Raw genomic sequence first — 26,248 nt, forward strand, 5'->3', positions numbered from 1 at the left:
AGCAAAATCCCTACTCCTCCACGCCTTGCCTGATTTTCAATCAGCTGTAGAATTTGTGACTATCTTAAGTTTCTAATGTCAGCATAGAAATCCCAGCACTCAGGAGGCAGAGGGAGGCAAATTGCTGTAAGTTCAAGGCCATTCTGGTCTACAAAGCAAATCCAGGACAGCCAAGGCTAACACAGAGAAACCCTGTCTTGGAAAAAAAAAAAAAAGAAGCAAAAGAAAAGAAAGCAATGAACACTAGAGCTTTTGATTGCACTGTTAGGAGGAAAAACTTCCTGTTGAACCTTAGAGAGGAAGTCTATGCAAATGTTCCTCATCTTACAGTGGGGTTGTGCAATGATAAACCTGGAACTGAAAATACTGAAGTTGCAGGTTCATTTAATACACTTGACTTGCCAATCATCATAGCTTAGCAACACAGTGCACAGCAGTGTGGGTTGTTCACTCTAGACACGGCAGGGCTGCATGGCTGCCCAGCTGTCTGAAAGTGCCCCAAAACGAATCACTAGCTCAGTAAAAGAGTAAAAGTTAAAAACTAGCTGGACATGATGGTGCACAACTTTAATCCTAGCATTCAGAAGGTGGAGCCAGAGGATCTCTGTGCGTTTGAGGCAAATCTGGTCTCAAAGTGAGTTCCAGGACAGAGAACTACATAGAAAGACCCTGTAGCAAACAAAACAAAACAAAAAGTTAAACAACCTGGGCTCCTGCGGATTTCTCTCCCTCCTCTTACCTCTCCCCTGCCCCTCTCCTCCTCCTCCTCCTCCTCCTCCTCCTCCCTCTGCCTCTCCCTCCTCCTCCTCCTCCTCCCATGAGTAAGCCTGCGCCAAAGTTGGCCAGTCGAGCTGAGGCCTGTTTTGTGAAAGGCGTTGAGGGCTTCATCGATACAAGCCAATTAATCTGAAATCGACTAGAACAGACCAAAAGTCCAAACCTGTCTTCCCAGAAGACCTTTACCTCTTTGGAAAAGTATTCCAAGAAATGAAGTGTTGTTGATGGGATGGTTGAAGAAACGGCTGGCGGGTGGGGGTGGGGAGGTTGACTCCCGTTTTTGTTTTTTTTTTTTAATCATCTTGGGACATCTTGTCACCTGAGAATGAACAAAGACCAATTTTTATGTACGGGAGGAGTTGAGAATCATACGTATGTGGTTGTATTTTTGAGCTAATCATGTGAAAATAATTGACAGATAAATGGAATTATGAGATGCATATCACTGTGCATGGGACTATGCTTTCTCGAGGTCCCTTAACTGCTTTCTACAATTTTAACTGTGAGCTTTCTTTCAAGTTTGACTATCAGAGCTAAAGAAAAATTATGGGGTGCTCATGCAATCCAGCTTGCTAGACTGTTTCTCTCCCTATGCTGTGATTTACTAAAATATCACATTGGAAATACGGTCTCAAGGTAGAGCAGGCAGCCTGAGGATCCAGAGGGCTTTCGTTATAAGAGAATCTAGATCATGAGTTCTAGTCTGCTCCCAGTCAGCCACAGGAAGAAGCTAACTTACTCTGTATATCAGGATACAAAACATTCACAGATGTGTGGAAATGATAACGATTTAAGCCATCCAAAGACTAACAGTTTTAGGTGGAGGTGCATGCCTGCTGTTAGTCATAAATTCCATCAACGGCATTATTTTCATCATGGAAATAAAAGCACCCAAGATAAAAAAAAATTAAAAAAAAAAAAGAAAGAAAGAAAAGTTAAAAACTAGAGACATGGTTTCTATTAATATTGCTACCACACCCTTGTAAAGTAAAAAACATTAAAAGCTAGCCACGGCGATGCATGCTTTGCAAGCCCGATACCTAGAAGGTAGAAGCAGGGGGGTTAGGAGTTGAAAACCATACTCGACTACAAAGTTCTAACTCCACAGGCTGAACTCCATGAAAGCCTGTGTCAAATAAACGTTCCCTCTACAGGGAACTGGAAAGATGGCTCCTGTAGATGACCCAAGCATGGTCCCCAGAACCCACATTGGATAGCTCACAAGCACGTGTAAGTAACCGCACTGTCCTGATGATCCAACACTTCTGGCCTCTGAGATCACTTGTACTTTTGTGCGCATAGATGCACATGTGCATACACACATATGTAAAGTAGTGCAGCAACAAAACATCCATATACATGAAATCACTGGATCTCGGGGATTGCGTCTAATGCTCAGACAGAAAAATAAACCCAAGACCAAGCCTCAGGGTGTGAGACCTAGCTAACCCTGTCTAACGACAGGCCTATACCCAACTCTCCTACTGAATTTGCCAATAGAGTGCCTTGTTTACTTATGGCAGTTTAGGTGGTACTCTCTGTTATATGCAGTCGAGTCCCAAGCCATTTGATTCTTTAATTTGACGTTCACTCTTGAAAAGTGTATGTTTAAGACAAAGGAGCAAGAGCACACAGGAAAGAGTACCACCAAGCTTCAGGGTCTGGGGGCCTGTACAATAGAGCTAAGTAAGCTGGCAGCGTGGCCCAGCAGTGAGAAACTGGAGGTAAAAGTCTGGGTGACATGTGGCGATTTGGGACAGATGAATCCTCCCCCAGCACAGCTACTAGTGTTACAAATCACCAGACAATCCACAGAGAGCCACCCACTTCTTGTCACCGTTGATTAGTTTGTTGTTTGTTTTTTTTTTTTTTTAAAGAAAGCCACCCATTGAGCTGTCAAGAACAGTTCTAATTCTGTGAAATATCTACTGTGTATTACATGCTCTCCAGCACAGAGGCAACCTGAGGGGCTGGGCTCCCCTATCAGTCAAGGCATGGAAACCGGTTCACAAAGCAATGAGAGATTCCGTGACATGGTGAGCTCTCTTTCATCAACTAGGTGACTTTAAGCTGTGTATCTACATATCCTTTTCAATCAATTGCTATTAAAAAATAATAATAATTAGCCAGGTGTGGTGGCTCACGGCCTTTAATCCCAGCACTTGGGAGGCAAAGGCAGGTGGATTGCTGTGAGTTTGAGGCCACCCTGGTCTACAAAGCGAGTCCAGGACAGCCAAGGCTAATGCAGAGAAACCCTGTCTTGAAAACCAAAAAAAAAAAAAAAAAAAAAAAAAAGACATTAACCAAGATGTAACCAACAAATAAAGAGACAAGGCCACCAATTCTGCTGCCTTTCACCTACATGGAGTCTGACACAGAAACTGATGTGCATAATTAGGAAGATACCCAGATGGAGAGAGAGCAGAAGCGGCCATGGATCTTCCTAGACTGAAATAACTTGGAGTTTTGTTTTCCCTTTTGAGACAAGGTCTCCCTGTGTAGCCCTGGTTGGCTTTCAAACTCCTGTTTTTGGAATTGAGACTGAGGCATTTAATTAACATTTGACTATGTAGTGTATTCTAATCACCAAATAAAACTGAGGTTTACATATTTTGCATCCACCACCACCCGGCCTGAGGCTTACACCTTGAAGTCTATCTATGTTGGCTATATTGGACCCTTTCCATTTCTTTTTTTTTTTTCCTCAATACAGGGTCTCTCTGTGTTAGCCTTGGCTGTCCTGGATTCTCTTTGTAGATCAGGCTGGCCTTGAACTCACAGCCATTCGCCTGCCTCTGCCTCCCGAGTACTGGGATTAAAGACATGCACCACCACAGCTGACTTCACTTTCCATTTCTTTTGCCCTGTCCCAATAATCAAATAACCCCAACCCCAGTGTCTAGTAGCTATTTACAGGAGCCTAGGGGCCTGTGGATAAGTTTTGCAATTTTGTTTTGCTATCAGAGGTTGACTGTGGGGTAACAAAATAAGTTCCGTGGACAACCCACCCATCAGGAAGTTCAGGGTTGATGTCAGGAAACTCTTTGTTAGCCTTCTATATTACATTTGCACCTGTGTGACCAAAATACCAGAGGACGGCTTAAAAGGAGGAGTTACTTATTTTGGCTCATCACCTCAGAGGTATCAATACACCATGGTGTAGAGTTGTGGAGGAACACAATGGTTTATGTCACTATGAGCCAGGAAGCAGAAAAAAGGGAGTGCATACAACAAGACGTCAAGGAAACATGACAAGAGAGACAAGAAATATTAAAATACAGGGAAGTTCTCATAAGCATAGGCAGCAAAGGATCACACACACACACACACACACACACACACACACACTCTCTCTCTCTCTCTCTCTCTCTCTCTCTCTCTCTCTCTCTCTCTCTCACTAAGGAGACATGCCCCTCTCCAGTGTCCACTTTCTGCCTTGTAACATCTTGAGACAATGCTATCATAATGATGTGTCCATCGAGGGACTAACCAACTCATTACAGCAGTGCCCCCCAGAACTTAAAGGTCTATAAAGATGTCCTCCCAGACACACCCAGAGGTGTGCTTAATTATTAATTAATCTCCTAGGCCATTCTTAAATGAACTATCACACCTTCTTTGAAATAATGTTAAGCTTTCCCTGACATATGTAACTTTCTAGATGTTGTCAAAGTTGGCATGCTGTCCAACACACCTGTTCATGCCTTCTAAGAAGCAGCTTATCATGTGGTCTCCATGGTCCCTTCTCTGATAATTACAGGAAGGCTCCGTGGGTGGGGCCCAGCAGCTGAGGATATTGATTAGGCTGCTAAGTTGCCTAACTACAGGCAGTGGCTCCAGCCTTGGTCCTGATAACGGTGCTTTTCTTCTTGGCTATAGTAAGTGAATAGAATCATGTGAACACGCTCCTGAGTCTATTCAAAGGAAAAGGAGAGAGCCAGAGCTCTGTCCATTAGGCTGAATATCAGCCTGGCTTCTGATTGCACAGGGCCAAGTCATACACAGAGAAAGATGAATGTACTTAAATGGCTCCACCCTGTCCCCCAAGTGGGATACTTCCTGGGAAAGAAAGAGTCAACAGATTGGTTGGTAAGAGATGCCACTATTGGTGCTAGCAGGGCTGTCCTCCAGTTAACAGGACATAGGTCAAGGGTGAGGGAGGTGGTGGTGGCCTCTCAGGGAGCCCTGGAGCTCCAGGTACCCATTGGGCATGAAGGAGGCGAGAAGACTGAAGGGACAGAGGGAAAAGATACAGGGGAAACTAGGGGAACTGTAGGTGATTTAAGAGTTTGCTAGAGATGTGGGGGAGAACGATGTCACTGAAACCTGTACCCCATTTACAGGATTCCAGGTGACTCCTGAAAAAGGAGTTTACTTAGAATGTCTTTCTAAAGACCTTGTGAGCATAACATCATATACAGCCTCATCAGAGAAACTTCCTTTTTCAGTAGCTGGCAGTTAATATAGAGACTCATAGTTGGTCAAAATGCAGAGAGTAAGTGACTATGGAGTCAGGCTCTAACTGGGCATCTGCCCCTCCCCCTTGCCTAGGGAACACGGTGGAAGAGGGAGTGGAAAGAACCAGAGTTCGAGAGAAGTGCTTGGACATCGTGTCTTCTAAAGCAATTGCACTCTGTATTCAAAACTCAGAGCCGCTACCATTACCTGTGAAAAATGAGAAGGCCAGGCATACACCTGTAATCCCAGCACTCGGGGAGGCAGAGGCAGGCAGATCTCTGTGAGTTCCAGGTGAGTCTGGTCTACAAAGGGAGTCCAGGACAGCGAAGGCTACACAGATAAACCCTGTCTCAAAAATAATAAATAAAAAAATAAATAAAACAAGAAACTAAACCAAAACCTTTTCACATGACTAGTCCCATCACTGATTCAACATACACAGAGGAGGGGCTTGCTCATGAGGCTCCACCTCTCACTGAGGGTTTATGGTAAATTAAGACCAAAAAAAAAAAAAATTGAAGCAAGAGGCAGACTGTTGGGAAGAAAAAGGGTTTCAGTGGGCCCAGGGGATAAAAATATCCCATCTCAGTATATACACATATGAAAAGTCAAAGACTAAAATAAAAAATAGATAAATAAATCTTTCCCCAGACAGAAGGTTTTGGAACATTTACCAGCGCATCAGTACTTCCAGCTCTTTTTGAAATTTCAACACACAAATACTATTTAAAGGAATACTGCACCAAGCTCTGTGTGATGGGGTGGAACACTCACAGGACTGTTAAAATTAACATGAGCACAGAGGGGCAACTGTGAGAAGCCCTTGGCAGAAAGTGTCTATAAGACCTGGTGGTGGTGGTGGTCTTGGTGGAGCACACCAGTAATCCCAGCACTCAGGGAGGCAGAGGCAGGCGGATCTCTGTGAGTTTGAGGCCAGCCTGGTCTACAAAGCAGGTCCAGGACAGCCAAGGCTGTGCTAAGAGATAGTGCCAGTGTCAGAGACTTAATTATTACTCCAGTCATGTAGCTTCACCAGAAAATAACAACAGAATTCAGAAATCCGAGCTACAATAATATGGGGAAAAATTAAAGGGACTTGAAGTCCTTGAGAGCTAAAGCTGGGACGTCTGAAATACAGATGACACAGAATCAAACTGAGATGTTCTCTCTGTGATCACTGCAAGTGTTCTGTAAACTGACTCCTGTTCCCAGGGAGAGCACGGAGTCCTTTCTTCTACGCCTGTTGCCACCGCTTTTGAAGTACCGTCAAGTCGTTTGTTTGGTTGGTTGGTTGTTGGTTTGGTTTGGTTTGGTTTTGGTTTTTGGTTTTTTTGGTTCTTTGAGACAGGGTTTCTCTGTGTAACAGAGCCCTGGCTGTCCTGGACTTGCTTTGTAGACCAGACTCACCTCAAACTCACAGAGATACACCTGCCTCTGCTTCCCCAGTGCTGGGCTTAAACGTGTGCGTCCCCCGCCACACCTCCTAGCCTGATTCTGTAACTATCTTGTTGAAACAAGAGCTCTGGGTGTTACTTAGACCTCAGAAATGTCTCCTGTCTCTGTGAATGTTACAGGATGCAGCATTACAAGACATATAGAGAGTTCATAGGAGGGCACCAGGAAAGCCAACTAAGGGCATGCTCCAAATCCCTCCTCATGCTATTAAGTGTTTGATAGAATTTAAAGCTCCACACAACACAACTCTGTCATCAGCTCACGCTGTTGGTTAAAATGCAGATATTCTGTGATGTAAGAGGGCTGGTCTTTATAATGGCGGGACAAGACGCACAGTCAACAGGAGTAGAATTTTAGTTTTTGAACTTCAGTTCTTTTCTGGGCTAGTGATGTATGTTGAGGTCTTCATTTGTGACACTGGTCAGTGGCAGTGAGCTGCAATTTCCAGCCAGTGCAATGTTCTCTGAGATTCTGTGGTTAACCTGGGATGTTCAGCAGGCTAACATTCTGGAGATACTGTTTTTAACTTTAGTGGTATGTAATTCCACCATAAGTCAGGGACCAGTTATGTTTCTGGAGATCATGGGGTATGAAAGTGAGAAAGACCACTTTAGACACAGTAATTGGGAGTGAAAGTCACACACAGTATATAGAGTGCAATGTGACCATGGCAGGACTTCTACACTCAGCTTTGGGAAAAGGAGAGACAGCTTCCCATAGAGAGAGGCTGTATTTTAGCCGAATCTTAAAGAGGTTGACCAAGTAAAGTGAGTGAACGGGTGGAAAGAACTCTAGGTACAAGGAAAAAAACATTAGACTGGACAAGATATAGCTATCGGAAACCACCGCCATTTGCCCTCAGACTCTTGCCTGAATGGGATAAGGGTGAGGCTGAGGGTATGTATGCATATGTTCCAAGGACATAGAAAGGAGTAAGCAGCAGAAGAGGACTGACCGCCTGGTACAGGCGAACAAAGGATGCACTCTCTATAGAGTACACAAAGCAATAAAAAAAAAAAAAGACGACATTTCTAGCAACTCTACAGGTGGACAGCTATACCCCCACGTGCCTTTCCTGAAGGTTGCAGATGGGAAAGCAATAGAGAGGATAAGACTCCCAGGTCCTGTCTTAGTTGGGGTGAAACACCATGACCAAAGCAACCTGGGGAGGAAAGAGTTTATGCGGCTTACACTTCCACATCACTGGTCACTATTGTAGGGAGTCAGGGCAGGAAGAAATTGGAAAACAGCAGGAACCTGGAGACAGGAGCCGGTCAGTGGTCGTGGACAGTGGTTGCGGAGGGTGCTGCTTACTAGTTTGCTCTGCCATGGCTTGCTCAGCCTGCTTTCTTGTAGAAACCAGGACCACCAGCCCAGAGGTAGCACTATTTAAAATGGGCTGATCCCTCCCCCATTAATCACTAATTAAGACAACGCCCCACAGGCTTGCCTCGAGACTGAGTTTACCGAGGCATTTTCTCCACTGAGCTTCCCATTTCTCACATGACTCTAGCTGTGTCAAGGTAACATAAAACTACACAGCACAGGTCCCAAATAGGCTCGTGCACTTGAACACTTGGTCTTCAGTTGTGGCTCTGTTTGGCAGGATGTGGTAGGGTGTGGTGGGGTGTGGTGGGGTGTGGTGGGGTGTGGTGGGCTGGTGGTGCAGAGGTACTTCTTCCAGCAAATCTGTACAGAGGTAGCTGCTGGGGGTAGAGTTGGGCAGGTGATGATGGGACAAGTGTTGGGTTTGCTGGCTCTGAAGCACCCTATAACTCACCAGCAGAGCTGTCAGACCAGTAGCTACATATGTGGGTCTGGAGTTTAGAAAAGACACACACTTGTGAGTCATCGTCACTTAAGTGGAAGCTGAGACTCATGCGGATGGATGAAATCACCCAGTAACATGAGCAACAAAGAACACCAAGTATAGAATCCTAGGAACCCCAATGCTTAAAGGGAGCCGGAGGTCATGAGCTCACTAATGTGACATAATTAGGACTGGAATTCAGAAAAATGGTTCTGGCCGCAATGTTATGAAATACCTGGAATTTGAAAGAAAGGAGAAATGTGTCCCATGTACCCCCTGAAGAGAGATTGTTAGTATCTCTGGAGCAGCCTGAGTGTCCATGTCTGTCCTCATGCTCTCCTCACCTACCCCAGCCCCCAACCCTCAAGCCCACTTACTCCCCATGTGGTCATGGTGAGTGGATATGTTTGGGCCCCATCCTTTCTCAGTCTCCTGAGTGTTATTGGTGGTTTTTATGATGTGTCACAGCCCAAGGACCCTCACACTAGACTTTTCAGCCCCCAAAGTTGTGAGACAGACAGGCCTGCTTTGTTTATCAATCACTCCATCTGGGCTACTATCCAACAGTAGTAGGGAATTACTACACCACTCAGCAAGGTCAAGTAAGCGCACAGCATGCACCAAGCAATTTCATTCCTAAAATAAGTGGTGTTTTTGCTCCTGTTCAGCTCCAGATATTTTTGAGAAACCCATTATGCCATAACCCACAAGCATTCAAAACAGGACCAGAAAGTGACAGAAATGAAAATTCTATTATCATTAGATTCTAAAATTCTGCACCCTGGAATTTTATAACTTGGTGAAGAAGAACACAGCTTCACAGACAAGTAGATGGATGCCAGGTCATGAAAGGAAAGCCACAGAAAGTCACACCTTACATGATTTAACTGTAGTTTCTTGTATAGTTTGGGACTATGACACATCGGTGGGAGCCGGAGAAAACCAAGGCTGACTTAACACCAAGTTAAGGATAATGGCTACCGCTGGTTAAGGACAGGCATGTGATTACCAACCATAATGAGTCTTTGAAGGAAGGTGCCAGGCTTCCCTGGAGCTCATAATTAAGGGCTTTCCTTGAGGTATCCTGAGTAAAGGGCGCTGTCTGATGTGTGAAGCATGAGAGGATGGACTGGGACCACGCTTCTTGACCTTTAGAGTAAATACCTCTAAGTGCTGTGCACACCATGGCGTGCTCCGTCACACTGAGGCTTCTGGTTTTCTTCCAAACACAAAAGATTGGATGTTGAAGTTCCAGCCTTCCTGGAAGAAAGAAAAGCATATCAATGTCTTTCTAAACCCCATCCAGATATAATCAAAAATTTTCTGTGTGTGTGTGTGTGTGTGTGTGTGTGTGTGTGTGTGTGTGTGTGTGTGTTCAAGTGTGCACAGGGGTGTGCATTTGCTATCGAAAGATGTTGAGTGGCAGGTGTGGTGGCGCACACCTTTAATCCCAGCAATTGGGAAGCAGAGGCAGGCAGATCACTATGAGTTCGAGGCCAGCCTGATCTACAAAGCAAGTCCAGGATAGGCAGGGCTACACAGAGAAACCCTGTCTTGAAAAACAAAAAAAAAAAAAAAAAAAAAGAAAGAAAGAAGAAAGATGTTGAATGTGCTGATCTATTATGGCCTGCCTTATTCTCCCAAGACAAGATTTCTTACTGAACCTGGAGCTAGCCATTCTTCAGTTAGCCTGGGTCCCAGTGCTGTTCCAAAAATGAGAATGTGCACTCAGCTTTTCACTTGGGCATTGGGGATCTGATCTCAGGTCCTCATGCTTGCACAGCAAGTAATTTTAACCACTGAGCTATCTCCACACCCCTAATTTCATTCTTTCTAGAAAGGCAGACTGAGATCAAATAATCGTAAATAAAAAAAAAAAGTGGTTGTTAACAATAATCTGAAAATATCCTATTCTTTACTGTAGGATTAAATAACAGGTTTTTTGTTTTTTAAACATTTATTTATTTATTTTATGTGTGTGAGTGCTCTATATTCATGTACACCTGCATGCCAGAAGAAGGTATTGATGGTGGTGAGCCACAGTGTGGTTGCTGGGACTTGAACTCATGACCTCTGGAAGAACAGACAGTGTGCTCTAGCCCAGTGAGCCATATCTCCAGCCCCCAATATCAGTTCTTTTTACTTTAATTTTTTGGTCCTTTCATACATGCGTAATTATTTACATCATTTTTACCACCCGCTCTAGCCTCTCTAACTCCTTCCATGTCCTCTTCACACCCTCTCAAACTCACGTTCTCTTCCTTAATTATTACTGTTGCGTGTACACGCACAAACACACATATCCTCCGCTGAGTCCATTTAGTGTTACTTGTATGTGTTAAGGGCTGAACACTTGGACAAACACAGGGGTTGTCCCTGGAGAAGACTGGCCTTCCCTTCCTCAGAAGCCACTGTTTGCCTGTAGTTTACAAGATGGATTTTTAAGAGAAATCTGAGCATTCAGAACCAATTGAGTTGAGAGTGACAGAAAAGGAGAGACCTGCTTGTTAGAAAATGCAGGAGCAATCTAAGTGCAAGAAGTTGCAACTAACAGGCGGTAGTGGTGCACACCTTTAATCCCAGCACTCAGGACTCAGAGCCTGGTAGATCTCTGTGAGTTCAAGGTCAGCCTGGTCTACAGAGCGATTCCAGGACAGCCAGGGGTACACACAGAGAAACCCTGTCTCAAAACAACAACAACAAAAAAAATACCTAAAAAAAAAAAAAGTTACAACTAAAATAGCCCTAAAATCAACATATGAGGCAACTGCATGGCAGGGAAAAAAAGAAAGGTGGTTTGGGCAAGAGCCTGGCTTCACAAAATCCAAGTGTGCTTCACAAGAAGTCAAAGGGAAGGAAGCGAATCAGCAGCTGCAGAGGTGAAAACTCGCAGGGAATCTGAGGTTAGGCTTCTGCTCCTGGACAACAGAGTTGTCCACAGGGTCTCGCTTGCGTGGCAGACAGAGGAGCTTGCTTAGAAGACTAATACAATGGCGGTTTTACTGAGGTGAAATTCAGGAAACACAAATTAATCATTTTCTTTTACAAAGTCTCTCTTTTAAAAAGGTATGCTTGGAGCTGGAGAGATGGCTCAGTGGTTAAGAGCACTTCCTACTCTTCCAGAGGTCCTGAGTTCAATTCCTGGCACCCACATGGCAGCTCACAACTGTTTGTAACTGCAACTCTAATGCCAGAGGATGCAACACCCTCTCACAGACATACATGAAGGCAAAACACCAATGCAAATAAATAAATACTTTTTTAAAAAAGGTATGCTCACGGTGTCCTGCAACCACTGCTACTCTGATTTCAGAATATTTTTGTCAACTCAAAAGAAACTTACAGGCCTGGAGAGATGGCTCAGTGGTTAAGAGCACTGTCTGCTCTTCCAAAGGACCTGGGTTCAATTCCCAGCATCCACATGGCAGCTCACAACTATCTGTAACTCTAATTCCAAGGGATCTGACACCTAAAATATAATTAGATATGGAAATATAATTAAATAAATCGTTTAAAAAGAAACTTACTCTTGTAGAGCCCACGTTGGCAACACTCTGTTTCATGGGCACTGAACATCCCTGGACTTCTCCCACTAAGCTCCTTCACTGTGATAAAGGCATCGGGCTGTCTTGCTTCCTTCCTTCCTTCTCCCCTTCTCTCCCGCTCCCTCCTTCCCTCCATCCCTCCATCCCTCTTCCTCCCTTTCTTCCTTCCTTTTTTTTAGTTTGGTTTTTCAAGATAGTGTTTCTCTGTGTAGCCTTGATTGTCCAGGACTTACTTTATAGACCAGGCTGGCCTCAAACTGACAGAGATCCTCCTGCCTTTGCCTCCCAAGTACTAGGATTAAGTCATGTGTCACCACTGCCTGGTGTCATCAGGCTTTCTAAGCAAAGAAAAGACAGGCCTGGTTTCCTACAACCACAGTTCTGGTCTCTGGGGTCCCTCTCCCCGAAGCCTTTCCTCTTTGTTTCTCATGGGTCTGAGGGCATTGGAGGCGTGCTTGTGAGTGATGAGACATTAACTGCACTGCGACCTCAAGGGTCTCGGTGGTCTTTTAGCTCTCAGACAACTGCCTCCGGCTGGGACTTCTTGTTGCAGCCTGTGAAACTGAGAGAAGGGCTGGCTCCAGCTTTTCTTTTTCTTTTCTCTCTCTCTCTCTCTCTCTCTCTCTCTCTCTTTCTTTCTTTCATTCTTTCTTTTTTTGAGACAAGGTTTCTCTGTGTAGCCTTGGCTGTCTTGGACTCACTTTGTAGACCAGACCAGGCTGGCCTCGAACTCATAGTGATCCGCCTGCCTCTGCCTCCCAAGTGCTGGGGTTAAAGGCGTGTGCCACCACACCCGGCTGGCTCCAGGTTTTCTATGAATGATGATGACTTCTGGAAGGAGCTTAGAGTTGACTCCTGCCAAAAGAATTCCCTCAAGGGGTACATGTAGATAGTGAGAGCCTAGGTGCCAATCTGGTCTTGGGGAAAGCGCTGGAGTTTGGGGACCAGGAGGGTGGCACTGGGAACCAAGCCTTTGGGCGAGGCTCTGAGCAGAATCCCAGGAAAGACCTTAGGAATGGAGCAGCCCTCCCAACTCAACCCATGGAAACTGGTTTTCCTGAGAATCCACCATTACTATCACCACTACCAGCACCAGCAGCAGCAGCAGTACCACCACCACCACTATCAGCACCAGCACCTCCAACAACAACACCAGTAGCAGCAGCAGCACCACCACTACCAACAACAATACCAGCAGCAGCACCACCACCATCACTAACATCAGCACCATCATCATCATCATCATCAGCAGCAGCAGCAGCAGCAGCGCCACTACCACCACTTTCAGAAAATGTTGAGTTGCCTTCTCATACTACATGAAATACTAAGCAAGAAAGGTCCTTGTGTAGCATTGGCAAGGGAATTTAACAAGAAGCAGAAAGCTATCCAGTCTGGCTTTGGCACATTTTCTGGCCCCACCTTCCCTACCACTTGGATTCTGTCTCCAGGAAATGGGGCTTAGTTTCAGCTTTATCGGGAGCAGTGGGACACTGGAAGAAAAGTACCTTTTTCCTAATTTGCATATTAATATCTGTATCTTTTGAACTGTAAATTCTATTCTTTTGGTCTTAGGGGTGTTGACTGAACCTCCTGTGTTGCTTTTTTTGTGTTTGTTTGTTTGTTTGTTTGGCTTTTCCAGACAGGATTTCTCTGTATAGCTGGACTTCTTTGTAGACCATACTGGCCTCGAACTCACAGCAATCCACCTTTCTCTGCCTCCCAAGTGTCACCACTCTGGGCTTTAAAAAAACAAAACAAAACCAAAAAAAACCTTCAGTTTTGCCAAATTCTTAAGGAGACTTGAAATTCTTGTAACATTGGCCCCTGGGGAGGAAAACCAACAAAAACCTCCACACACTTTAAATAGTTGCTCTCCATTCCTGCCTCACCTAGTGATGAGTAATTCTCTCTAGGCACTTTTCTGCCTTAATCATGACATGTAAATGGGATCACAAAGGCTGTAGTGGCAGTAACTCACTCTCTGTGGGCATTAATGGAAAAAGTCCCATAGTAAATCAGCCCTTAATTTACACACTAATGCCAGGTTAAAACTACCAGAGCTGGAGTCAGAGATGGGAGAAGGGGTGCTTCCACCCCTCTTAACTTGGTGGGCGTCACATGAAGTGATTGGGCCAGAGGGACAGGCACAGAAGGTGTAGGCCCTTCATTGGCTCCAACCACCACAGCCCATCTCAATAGTGGTTACCTCACCTTCCAGCTCTGCCATTGAGCTTGTAGATAGAGAGCCACTGTCCCCCACTGTCTCTAGTCAATCTTCCACGACCATAGGTATCTGGCCTTGGCTTCTTAGGTCCCTAGGCCATGCACAACAGGGCCCTGTTGCACTGAAGAACACTCACCATTGGCCTTTATGACTTCAAGGTTCATCGTGTTGGATATACTAAGTCTCATATGCCTTTCCGTTCATGGCCGAGTAGCATCGTATTGTGCACATCTACCACATACTCTTCTCCGATGGTCCTCCATGCATGTACATTTGACTTGTTTCAACTTTTTGTTTCTATGTTTGTTTTCAGACAAGATTTCTCTGTGTAACCCTAGCTGCCTGGACTCGCTCTGTAGTCCAGCAAACTCACAGAGATCTGTCTGCCTCTGCCTCCTGAGTGCTGGGATTAAAGGTGTACACCGACAGCTACTGCCCAGCTGTTTCAACTTTTTGCCTATTAAAATAACACTTTTTGAGCAACCATGCATATGTCTTGCTTGACGATTCTGTCAGTCCTCCTGGTATGGCCTTAGGAGGGGAACTAGTGACTCACGTGGCAGCTCTGTCCTCAACGTTTTGAACTATTTCCCGCTGCGTTATTTAACATTCCCACCAATGGGTTCTATTTGTTCATACTCTTACCAGTATTCCTTGTGTTTCATTGTCTAGAATATGATGAATGTGATGGCCTGTCAAACCATCACATGGGCAGGAGGCAGCCGTACTGAAGTTTAGATTCACATTTCTCCAATAACACCTGATATGGGAATCTTTTTCCGTCTTTACTGGTCATTTATATGCCTTCTTTGGAGACATGCTTCACCATCCCCCTTGCTTACCTCGGAGGGCCTTCTTTGTGCAGTCAGGAGTAGGCCGTTAACTCTTCTGGCTTTACACCATTATTAGATGTCTGCTGACGTCACCTTTACCCCTATTCTGCAGGTCATTTTTTTCATTTTATTGGTAATATCCTTTAATGCATAAATGTTTTTACTTTTGATGTAGACCTATTCATCATTTTTCTTTTGTTCCTTCTGTCTCCCACATGTCACATTTAAGAAATCAGTCCCAAAACCATGACTGTGAAGTTTTGTATCTAAGTTATTAAAATGGAGCTATTTTTAAAATATTTATTTTATATGTATGGGTGTTTTTCCCACATGTATGTCTGTGCACCACATGCATGCAATGCTGTGAAGGCGAGAAGAGGTCATTAGATCTCCTGGGATTGCAGTTGGATGGTTGGGAGCTGACATGTCAGGGCTGGGAATTGAACCCAGGCCTTCTGGAAGAGCAGTCAGTGCCCTTAACTTCTGAGTCATCTCTCCAGTCTCCTGAAGTAGAGCTTCAATGAAATTAGTGGCTGAGGTAACTTCATCTCTATAAAACCCCGGTGGGAGGAGACAATAAAATTTATACTAAATTATTAAAGAATGCAAAATAACTAGTGAAATTACTGATAAAATTAAGAGTCTCCAAAATGCATTAGCTTTGTGGTGGTCAGAAAAACTCAGTTTGAAAGTGAGGTCCCAGAGCATTTAAGAGACTCAAAGTTATTACTAAACTGCATCAATAAAACAAAATGTTCATGCCATGCTCTATTTAAAATGACTGACAATGGAAAGAGAAGATGATTCCTAAATAGATGAAAGATTTATGTACACAAGTGAGAAAAATCAGTTGTATAAGTATGAACACACACACACACACACACACACACACTCACACACACACACGGCTGAGAGTTCCATTGGCTGAGGAAAACTTTGACTAGTCAAGAAAATAAAATCTATTCTTGAGAAGAATGATCAAGGAGAACGTAATTTCCAAGTCCTTACAAATATCATCTTTATGTCTATCATATTCCAAAAGGACATTTGGCAAAGCTTCACGAGGCCCTGGAATCCCAAGCAGGAGGAAGACAAGGTGGAGATGGTTGAAGGATCCCAAACTGCATTTGGGGATCAAAATCAGACTCTTGGATCAGGACATCTCTATCCTGATCTATTAGTGCCTTCATGGTGGCAAGACAGGGCCACCATGGAATGGAGGTCACAGGCACTGAATTTGATTCAATCCTCCCACCAGAAATGGAAGCCGCTTCCCTCCCAGGCTCTGTTGTTCTTTAGTTTTCTGCTAGAAATCAAGTATTAAGGATCAGTCCTGGAGAAATTTCCAGACAGATGCCCTCCTGTCATGGCCTAATAAGCCAGTATATACCATCCCAAAACCTTTTCCACAGCACATCCTATGCAAGTACTGGACTTAGTTTCTCGTTCACACAATTTGAAAAGAGAAGCTGGCTGGGCACAGGTGTGGTGGTGAAAACCTGTAATCTCAGCACTCAGGGAGGCAGAGGCAGGTGTATTTCTGTGAATTCAAGGCCAGCCTGGTCTACAAAAGTAAGTCTAGGACAGCCAAGGCGACAGAGAAAAAAAAATCCACAAAAACGAAAGAAAGAAAGAAAGAAAGAAAGAAAGAAAGAAAGAAAGAAAGGAGAGAAACTGTGTACCTTAAGGTGATCCAGCCTTTGGTGGGTCCATTTCTGAAGACTACAACATGATTTTTGTTTCCTTCCAATGGAATTCTTACATTCTATCTTGATTTCATTGTCATTAAGTGATCAATCCATGCACGAAAGGAAGTGTAATCAGAATGGAAATTCTAAGATACTGTTTTGTAGTAGTCAACTTCAATGCAAAGTCTCCAGAGTAAATTGTTACCATTTAATTCCACTTTGCAGTAGGAGAATTATAATGCTTTTATTATTGCTATTGAAAGCAACAAAACAACTTGATGTGCTCACTAAAACAAGCTAGAAACACAGTAAGAATTTTGCCTTCCTAAGTAAATGTCAATATTTTCTTCTGGTTTCATGGCTTCTACTTAAGTGATGAGGCAAGGTGTTGGGTGGAAACACAGCGGAGTGTATTGTAATTCCAGCTCTCAGGGCAGAGTTTCACAAACACGCATTTTGCAAGTGAGGCTTTTTATCAGTAAATTGATTCCATTTTATTTAATTTCTACATGAAATATAGTGTTTCGGTGCTGCTGCTTAACTCTTCTATTGTATTGATTTGGAAAATGGCAATAATTTTTACCTCCTGAAGTGTTTTTGCACTTTTTCATCTTTTGCTTTCCTGGGGTAGTTATTTGATTACATGATTCGCAAATGGGAGATCAATAGAACTGAAAAATTTTAGGAGAGTGTTCAGAGATGAGCCTAAAAGAAAATTTAATTTTCTTTGGTCTCTAGATCACATAAGGATGGGGTTTCAGTTGCTGGCATTCATCAGAGCCAGAACAGCAGTGGAGTTACAAATGTTATACAGGCAGTTGTAGCACAAGGAGAGATTTAAAGCTAAAAGTTTATTTCTGCATCCTGGGCTCTAGAGTTGTTGCACTATAGAACAATGGAGAGATGGCTCAGTGGCTAAGAGTATGCGCTGTTCTTGCAGAAGACATTTTTTTCTTAATCTGCATGATTAAGAGGCAATCGAGGGAAACCTACATTTTAAAATGTCTTTTCCCTAACATGACGTATAGCCTTGTAGAGATGTGAATCTTCTTTTAGGCACCACAATATTATACTTATTAAAGGCAAAATATTCCATGAAAATCAGGAGAAAGAAAGCCTGCACCCACTCAGGTTCTTCTTGGGGTGGCACCTGATGGTGGCAGGTAGGACTGGCACATCACTACAGAGGGCAACTGGAAAAGGCGGTAACAAATTACGTCACACGCTCTCACAGGCACACCGATGACTCTTGACTTACAATGGCTTTCCGTATCAGTAAGCCTGCTGCCGGTCAGAAGTGCATTTAATACACGCGGGGCATCACACTTAGTAGTCAGCTGCAGAGGATATGCCCCGTTCTCCCCCCCCCACACACACACACAATGGCATAGTTGGCCAACAGCTCTGGGGGTGGGGGGGCCCTGCTGTCTTGCTTCACAAGACCTCCTTTCACAAGACCTGGGAGGAAAATACAAATTGAAAAAGTTAAAAAGTTATATGCCAGTGGGATGGCTCAGTGGATAAGGGCACTGGCTGTGCTCACCTGGAGACCTGAACCCCGGAAGCCATGGAAAGGTGAGAGGACGGAAGTGCCTCCTAGGACTTCTCCACATGCACAGGGCACTCCCCACCCACACTCACACATGTGCACCACACGCCCACCCCAGCACATGCATAACAATGCGATATTTAAGTTTTTCTCTTAAAATTGGAAAATTATAAGTCAAACTGTTGGGGGGATGGTCTGATGTATTTTGATGCTAATTAATGCTTGCTGTCTGTGTGACCCAACTTTTGATTAATAAAAAGCCATCCCACCTGGGCAGGGCAAAGGAGATAGGTGGGGCTAGGAGAGAGAGGAATTCTGGGAAGGAGACTGCCAAGAGAAGAAAGGAGAGAGACCTGAAGGGAAGAGAGGAAGGCTGCCATGGGTTAGATGGAGGAGAAGCACATGGCCGGCGTGGGTGGATGAAGAACATTAACAAGTATGTGGGATTATGGATGGGAGGTAGCTTGATAAAATTTATTGAAAGTAGATGGCATGGGATTGAGACAGGGATCCCATGCCTGTCCCACTATGGGAGGTAGTTTAGAGGGTTGATATCTACCCCGCCCCAGGTTAACTAAGGCTATTTTAAAATATAACAAGTGTCTGTGTCTTGATTGATCGCTAGCTGGGCCTACTGGTAATACAGTAGGTAATTTTAAAAAACAATATTAAGCTAATGTTAATTTGGAGATCTCACTTCCTCTTTCAGAGAAGGGGGTCTGTCATAGAGTGGTCTTTCTGTGACAACCATGACCACAGCAAGAAAACATTTAACTGGGGCTGCCTTGCAGTTCAGAGGTTTAGTCCATTACCGTCATGGCAGGGAGCATGGCAGTGGGCAGGCAGACACAGTGCTGGGAGGTAGCTGAGAGTTCTAGGTCTAGACGCATGCACGCATGGGCAGCAGGAAGAAACAGTGCAAAGCCAGCTCTGCAGAGACACACCTCCCCGCTAACAAAGCCACATCTCCTCCAACAAGGCCACACCTCCTAATGTTGCACTCCCCTTGAGTGTCTTGGGGCCATTTTCTTTCAGACCGTTACAAGATCGTTGTCCTTCCAGCCTCTGACAACTAGTACAGCTTGTGCGTGCCACTTAGCTTTGCCGACTAATGCTGAGCGAATAGTTGCAGTTTGACTCACAGACACCGTGCAAGTTACTTTTCTGTTGCTGTGACAAAACTCACAAAAGAACTTAAGGAAGCTGCGGGGGCTTATTTCAGCTCACGTTAGAGCAAACCATCCATTATTTCAGGGAAGACACTAGAGGCTGAGGTGAGAGGCAGCCAGTCACATTACATCTGTGGCCAGGGAGAGACTGTTAACTGAGGAGGGCAGACCAAACCTTAACGAGTGGCACCATTCTACGGCTACGGGCTGGGGTCCAAGATTGAGTAAAAAAACGGAAGAAGGAAGAAGCAAACTGTACCAACAATTCCTCTCTCTCTGCTTCCGGAGTGCAGGCGCAATGTGACAAGCTGCCTCAGCTCACTCCACTCAGCTCAGCTAGAGGCCACCGGATGATACTAGCTGTTCAGGGCCGGTCTTCCCTCTTCAGTGAAGCCTAGCTGGAACGGCCCACTCAGATGCTCTTGGGGGTGTCTCCTAGGAGATCCCAAACCGAGTCAGTTGACAATGAACACTAAACAGCAACTAAACTCCTTATTAAAGAAATTTTTTAAACACACACACACACACACACATACACTAATGACTAAAGACAAAAATACAACTAATTTCTTCACAAATGAAGTACCGTATAATTTTTAAAAAATTATTTATTCACTTTATATCCTGATCGTAGCCGCCTTCCTCCTCTCCACCCAGTCCCATCCTCCCTCCCTTTTTCTTCCCCCTCCACCCCCCCCCCCGCCCCCGCACCACTCAATCAACTCAAGCCAGCACATCAAGTTGAATCAGGACTGAGCATATCCTCTTTCCCTGTGGCCTGGCAAGTCACCCGCGCCAGGGGCGGGGAGTGATAAAAAAGCAGGCAGCCAAGTCCCTGCCATAGACATCCCTGCCCTGGACCCACATGAACACCAAGCTGCGCATTGGCTACATCTGGGTAGGGGGCCTAGGTACAGTCCATGCGCGGTACTTGGTTGGCGCTTCAGTCTCTGCAAACCCCTCTGGGCCCTGGTTAGTTGGCTCTGTTGGGTCTTCCTTTGGAGCTCCTGTCCCCTCCAGGTCCTTTCTATCCTTCCTCCCACTTTTTCACAAGGTTCCTTACATTTCATCCAATGTTTGGCTGTGAGTTTCTGCGTCTGTTTTGATCCCCACAAATGAAGTATGATTTTTATGTTAGTTTTATGAGAGTTCGGAGTCCTTTTGGTAGCATAATTGAAATTTTTTCCAAGGGTCATGATAGGAATTATTTCTTTAGAGATTAGTTCTCTCTCTCTCTCTCTCTCTCTCTCTCTCTCTCTCTCTCTCTCTGTGTGTGTGTGTGTGTTGGTGCCCACGGAGGCTAGAGGTATCTGATCCTCCTGGAAATGCAGTTAGGCTGTTTTAAGTCATCAGACAGAGGTGTTGGGAATAAAGTTTGGGTGCTCTGCAAGAACATTAGTCTTAAATGCTGGTCCATCCCTCTAGTTCCCAATGAATTCTTTCAATTCTGTTGCTGCATATATAACTTGGAGAAATTAAAATGTGAACTAATCATAATGGAGGAATATATAAGCTAGAAAAAGTTATGGGAGGAAAATTAAGTATTTAGAGAGTGTTGTAGAGCTACGCTGTTCAGAACAGTGGCCACCAGCCACATGTGCTATGGAGAACCTGAAACATGCGCGATATGAATTACAATAAGCCTTGAGTGTGATGTGCACAATAGGGTCAGGGCTTAGTAAGAAGAATGCTTGGACTCTAACCTCTCATTAGAGGTCGTCTCTACTGCTGAGTTCCCAGATGCAGGGGTGCCTCGTGCTTTGAGCACATTGGAGGCAAGCTCTTGACAAGACCTGAGTGAATCTGAACAGTGCCACCGAGGACATTAAGCAACGTCTATGGAGAAGGAAATGAGCAACAATATAAATCCTCTATCTTCAGGAAGGAACTCTGTACTTTAGATGGACTCCCCAAGCTCCAGTTTTCCTGAAATTTGCCTGGATCCATGCAATGTCATATAATTACCAGAAAGTATCTTATTAGAAAGAATTTTTTAAATGGATGTCATTAACATTTGAGCGTGCTTAACTCCTTTTACATGCACTTACCTAAAATATAATCTATAGCATTTTATTCAATTACTGGAAGGTATAGAGGGCTGCCTTATAAATCACTGTAAAATAGACACGTTGAAAAGACAGGATTTACCAAGCAGTCAACACATACCAGGAGATTAGTCTGTGAGATAAACGTCATTATGTCAATTTTACTGATTTGAGAACTAAAGCAAAAAAGCTGAAGTAACAGGTCCAGAGGAATATCCCTAGGAAGCAGGGGAGCTATGGCATGGCTCGAAATGATTCTTTACTATTTCTCTATTCTTCGGTCTTTGAAACATAGTTTCAGATATGCACATGTCTTGGTAATTCAGGATAAGCTGACCATTCGTTCTGTAGGGGACTTCCTCCTACTCCCAAGAAATTCAGTCCATTCAAATACTGAAGAAACATCAAAGTTCAGTTTGTTGGGATCTGAAAATGACCACAGCTGAAATACTCAGACCACAAAACAGAAATAAGTCTCATGTGACTGAATGGGTGGTGTCCCCGTCATGCTCTATGTGTCCCTACTTACAGGGAAAAAGAACATGCAACATGCTCTGTGGTAAACTGCTTGGAGTACAAGCATGGCGATTCAGTTTATATGCCCAGAACCCATGTAATAAAGCTGTTTTTGTTGGCACATGCTTGTAACCTCACTGCTGGGCAGGTAGATTTCTGGGTCCCGCTGGTACTAGCCTAGTCTAAATAGTAAGCTCCAGTCCAATAAGAGGCCCTGTCTCAAAAGAAGAAGAGGAGGAGGAGGAGGAGGAGGAGGAGGAAGAGGAAGAGGAGGAGGAGAAGGAGGGGGAAGGGGAGAAGGAGAAGGGGGAAGGAGGAGGGAGAGGGGGAAGAGGAGGAGGAGGTGGAGGAGGGGGAAGAAGAAAAGAAAGAGAAAGAAAAAGAAAGAAAGAAAGAAAGAAAGAAAGAAAGAAAGAAAGACAGACAGACAAACAGGTGACATGGGCAGTATCTGAGGAAAGATGACATCCAAGGTTAACCTCTGGGCTCTGACATGCACAGATATGGATGTTCAAATATAGCTGCATATACATGCGTACCTGTATGTGTGTGTGTGTGTGTGTGTGTGTGTGTGTGTGTATGTTGCATGCATGCACACATGTGTGTGTGTGTGTGTGTGTGTGTGTATGCGTAACTGACACAATGGCACAGAACCAAGGAAAAAAGGACTTCATACAATACTGTGCTATCCACAGCAAAACTAGGATGGCAGGACCTTCATGTTTGAGACATGATTACTAGTTTTATTCATTTATTTCTTTTATTACTTTATGTATATGAGTGTTTTGTCTGCACGTACTCGTGTATATGAATGACATTAATGCCTGATACCCACAGAGGCCAGAAGAAGGTGTTGGATCCCCTAGAACTGGAGTTACAAATGGTTGTAAGCTGCTATGAGGGTGCTGGGAATTGAACCCTCATCCTATAGAAGAGCAGTCTGTACTCTTAACTGCAAAACCATCTCTCCAGTCCCTCATTTCTGGCTTTAAATAGCAGAAACTTAACCAGGCTAGCTTGGGTGCAAAGGTGTGGCAAGGTGGAGAGGTTGGATATGACATGGGAGGGGCCTGTGGGTTCTATAAATACTATACATATCTATGGTACATGTTCTTGTGTAGATATAAGTTTTTAACGACATTGAATAAATACTAATGAGATCATCACATGATACAGCAAGAATAGATTTAGCTTTGTAGGAATCACATTAATTTCTGTGTTAATCAGATACTGAAATACTTTAGATACATTGTATTGAATAAAATATCTTATTAATCTCCTCTGTTACTATTAACTTGAAAATTTAAAATTATGCATTTACTATTCCGTTGAAAGAATGTGGTTTTAAAAGTAAACTACTGGAGTTTATATATAATACTCCACAGACTTAAGGTGTGACCTTAAGCACTTAAAATATGTTATCTTGTTTTTCTTATCTTCTCAGGTTGTAATGTTAATATTCAACCTGAATGAAAAGCATTTATTATTGCATATATTGATCTTGGCAAGTGTCAGGTAATCACTAACTTAAAAGCAAGATAAGCAGTGGAATTACCAAAGAGTGAGCTCATTTTTAGCAAAGATTTGGAAGTAGGATATGTACTGCTTGGTTTTTATTGTCAACTTGACACAAACTAGAGGCTCCTGGGAAGAGGAATTCTCCATTGAGAAACTTCCTACATCAGATTGGCCTGTAGATATGTCTGTGAGGTATTTTCTTTCTTTTTTAAAAAATATTTATTTATTTATTACATATACAGTGTTCTGTCTGCATGTAACGACTGCTCGCCAGAAGAGGATACCAGATTTCATTATAGATGGTTGTGAGCCACCATGTGGTTGCTGGGACTTGACCTCATGATATTTGGAAGGGCAGCCAGTGCTCTTAACCTCTGAGCCATCTCTCCAGCCTGAGGTATTTTCTTGATTGCTAGTTGGTGTATGAGGGACCAGCCCTCTATGGGTGCTACCTATGCTATGCAGATGAGGATGAGCTACATAATAATAAACTGAACCACTGATCTAGAGGATAGGCCGGTAAGCAGCGTGCTTCCACGGTTCCTGCCTTGATTTCCCTCAGTGATGGATTGTGATCTAGAAGTGTAAGCCAAATAAATCATTTCTTCCCCAAGATACTTTTGTTCACATTGTTTTATCACAGCAACAGGATGCAAACTAGGATAGGATATAACTAAGAAAAATGGGAGGACTTGATAGAGCGGTTTATTGCCACTTCCTCTTTTTCCCCTTTCTCTACCCTCCTCAGTGAAAATCAAGCAGGTTGCTTGTTAATGTTTGGAGTTTTCTTCTTCTTGGTCATGCCTATCACTGCAGAGAAAATATGAAGGGAATAGTAGCATATTTCACATACGGTAAACTCTGCTTGGCAACAAAAATCAATACATCTATGGTTTGGGGCTGATTTATGCAATGCGGTGTTGCTGAGCTATGGATCCCCAGGAAGTAGAGGCTAGCGGGAATGCTCTTGAACGGGACTTGGGAATGAGGTCTCTCCTTACCTTTCTGTTAGTCTAATGATACCAACACTTGCTCCTGAACATGCTCTCCCCATTGCCATGGTACGCTGCAGCTCAGAGGCCTCTCAGCAGTCCTGAGCCAATGCAGGCACCATGCCATCCAAACTCATAGACCAAACAAGCCCCCCTCCTTCACAATTTCCCATGTCTGGGGTATTGTGTTGTAGTCATAAAAATGAACATTTAGGAAGGGTGGTAACGTGTGTGGCTATTGACTGGTCTTAAGGCTTCCTTTCTCAGCAGTGCTGAGGAAGCAGAAACTAAAGCAAATAAAACTTGGAGGCAAGAAATTCTTATGTTAAACAGACAGCTGTTGGTGGTGGTCTCAAACCTCAAGCAAAACCTTGAATATACAGTTTGCTCATCACTTTTCTTCTGTGACAATGAAGAAACATTTTTACTACCCATACAATTGTTGTAAGAACTGAATCAAAGGGCTGGAGAGGTGGCTGAGAAATTAAGAGCCCTTGCTGCTCTTGCAGGAGGCACAGGTTCCCAGTCCCCTCATGGAGGGGTTCAAACCACCGCATCTTGCCTCCAGGGGATATGACACACTCTTCAGGTCTCCACAGGTGTCTGCACACATGTGCTGTACATCTTGGTAACTGGGCATGCACCCATATGCATGAAGGTTTTTAAATAACTGAATGAAATATCTATAATATTAGGGCTTATGACTACTAATGAGTAATATGAGGGAGTTACAGAAAGAAGAGTGAGAGATTTGATTCACCATGTCAAAAGGGGAGCAGCAGCTGTGAGCCATGTCAAGATTGGAATTATAAAAGTGTAATCAAATTTGGAGGAAGCAGTTCTAAGGAGAAATTAATGTGGGTAGCTGTTCCAATTTAAAATATGAAACACTTCAGGATTTGAGAACCATGAATAATTTGGAACTTTTTGATACTTTTTATGTATCCACGTGTGATAGTGATACCTGAAAATATATTTTCAAGAGGCAGAACTTAAAATTTATGTAAAGCCAAAGAAGTGCAATATGAAGGGAGAAGAAAATTAATTATTTGCTTATGGATACAATGTGACATTCATTATAGAATGGGTGGGTGAACTGTGAATTAATTATAAGGCAAAGAAAAGAATATAAAGCAATATTGGAACCTAGCAGGAAAAGAACTAAGTCTGTAATTGTACCTAGCTGTGTAGTCAGAATTCAGCCTGTGAAGAAGCCCCCATCCCTGACAGACATTGGCTCCCCCAGAGAACTGATTGGTTCAGAAATAGACAAGGGATGAGTTAGGTCAACAGAGTTTAAGGTTTTGGAGCTAAGCACTACAGAGACATGGAGCGTGAGTCATACTGACAGCAGGATGCTAGGGGTGAGACCTATGGGTTTATTGCTGAGACCTCAAGCTTGGCTTGGTTCTTACTTCCACAATATTCACCTAATGCTCTGTGGTTCTATGCTATACCAATCTCTCTCTACACTCCTCACCCACACCTTTGGACTCAAGCTAGCCTGATTTAGTTTCTGATTTTAAAACCAGAAATAATATTTAGAACTCCGGACACTAACTTCGAGGGCTCAGAATTATGGGGAGTCCTTCTTCTCTTCCACCTGGGCAACCATGGTAGTTGCTACTGGTTGAGGGCCATGTGGTACCTAAGACAGAAAGATAGCAAC

The 26,248-nt window shown here is 43.8% G+C and overlaps 1 long non-coding RNA gene across 4 annotated transcripts in view; it reads right to left on the minus strand.

Annotated features, from left to right (window-relative positions):
• Positions 1–364: 364 nt before the first annotated feature.
• Positions 365–26,248, minus strand: part of LOC311586991 — a 37,982-nt gene continuing 12,098 nt past the window's right edge. For 2 of the 4 annotated variants that reach the window (XR_014775724.1, XR_014775725.1), the window contains 5 exons: positions 26,141–26,227; positions 19,768–19,943; positions 9,665–9,756; positions 964–1,096; positions 365–669 (listed from right to left, as the gene is read on the minus strand). This is a non-coding gene — a long non-coding RNA (uncharacterized lncRNA). The remainder of the gene's footprint in view (positions 670–963; positions 1,097–9,664; positions 9,757–19,767; positions 19,944–26,140; positions 26,228–26,248) is intronic. The other 2 variants (XR_014775726.1, XR_014775727.1) reach the window with 2 other exon arrangements.

Source organism: Acomys minous (genome assembly GCF_964271855.1).
Source record: "Acomys minous genome assembly, chromosome: 16".
Taxonomy (NCBI): Eukaryota; Metazoa; Chordata; class Mammalia; order Rodentia; family Muridae; genus Acomys; species Acomys minous.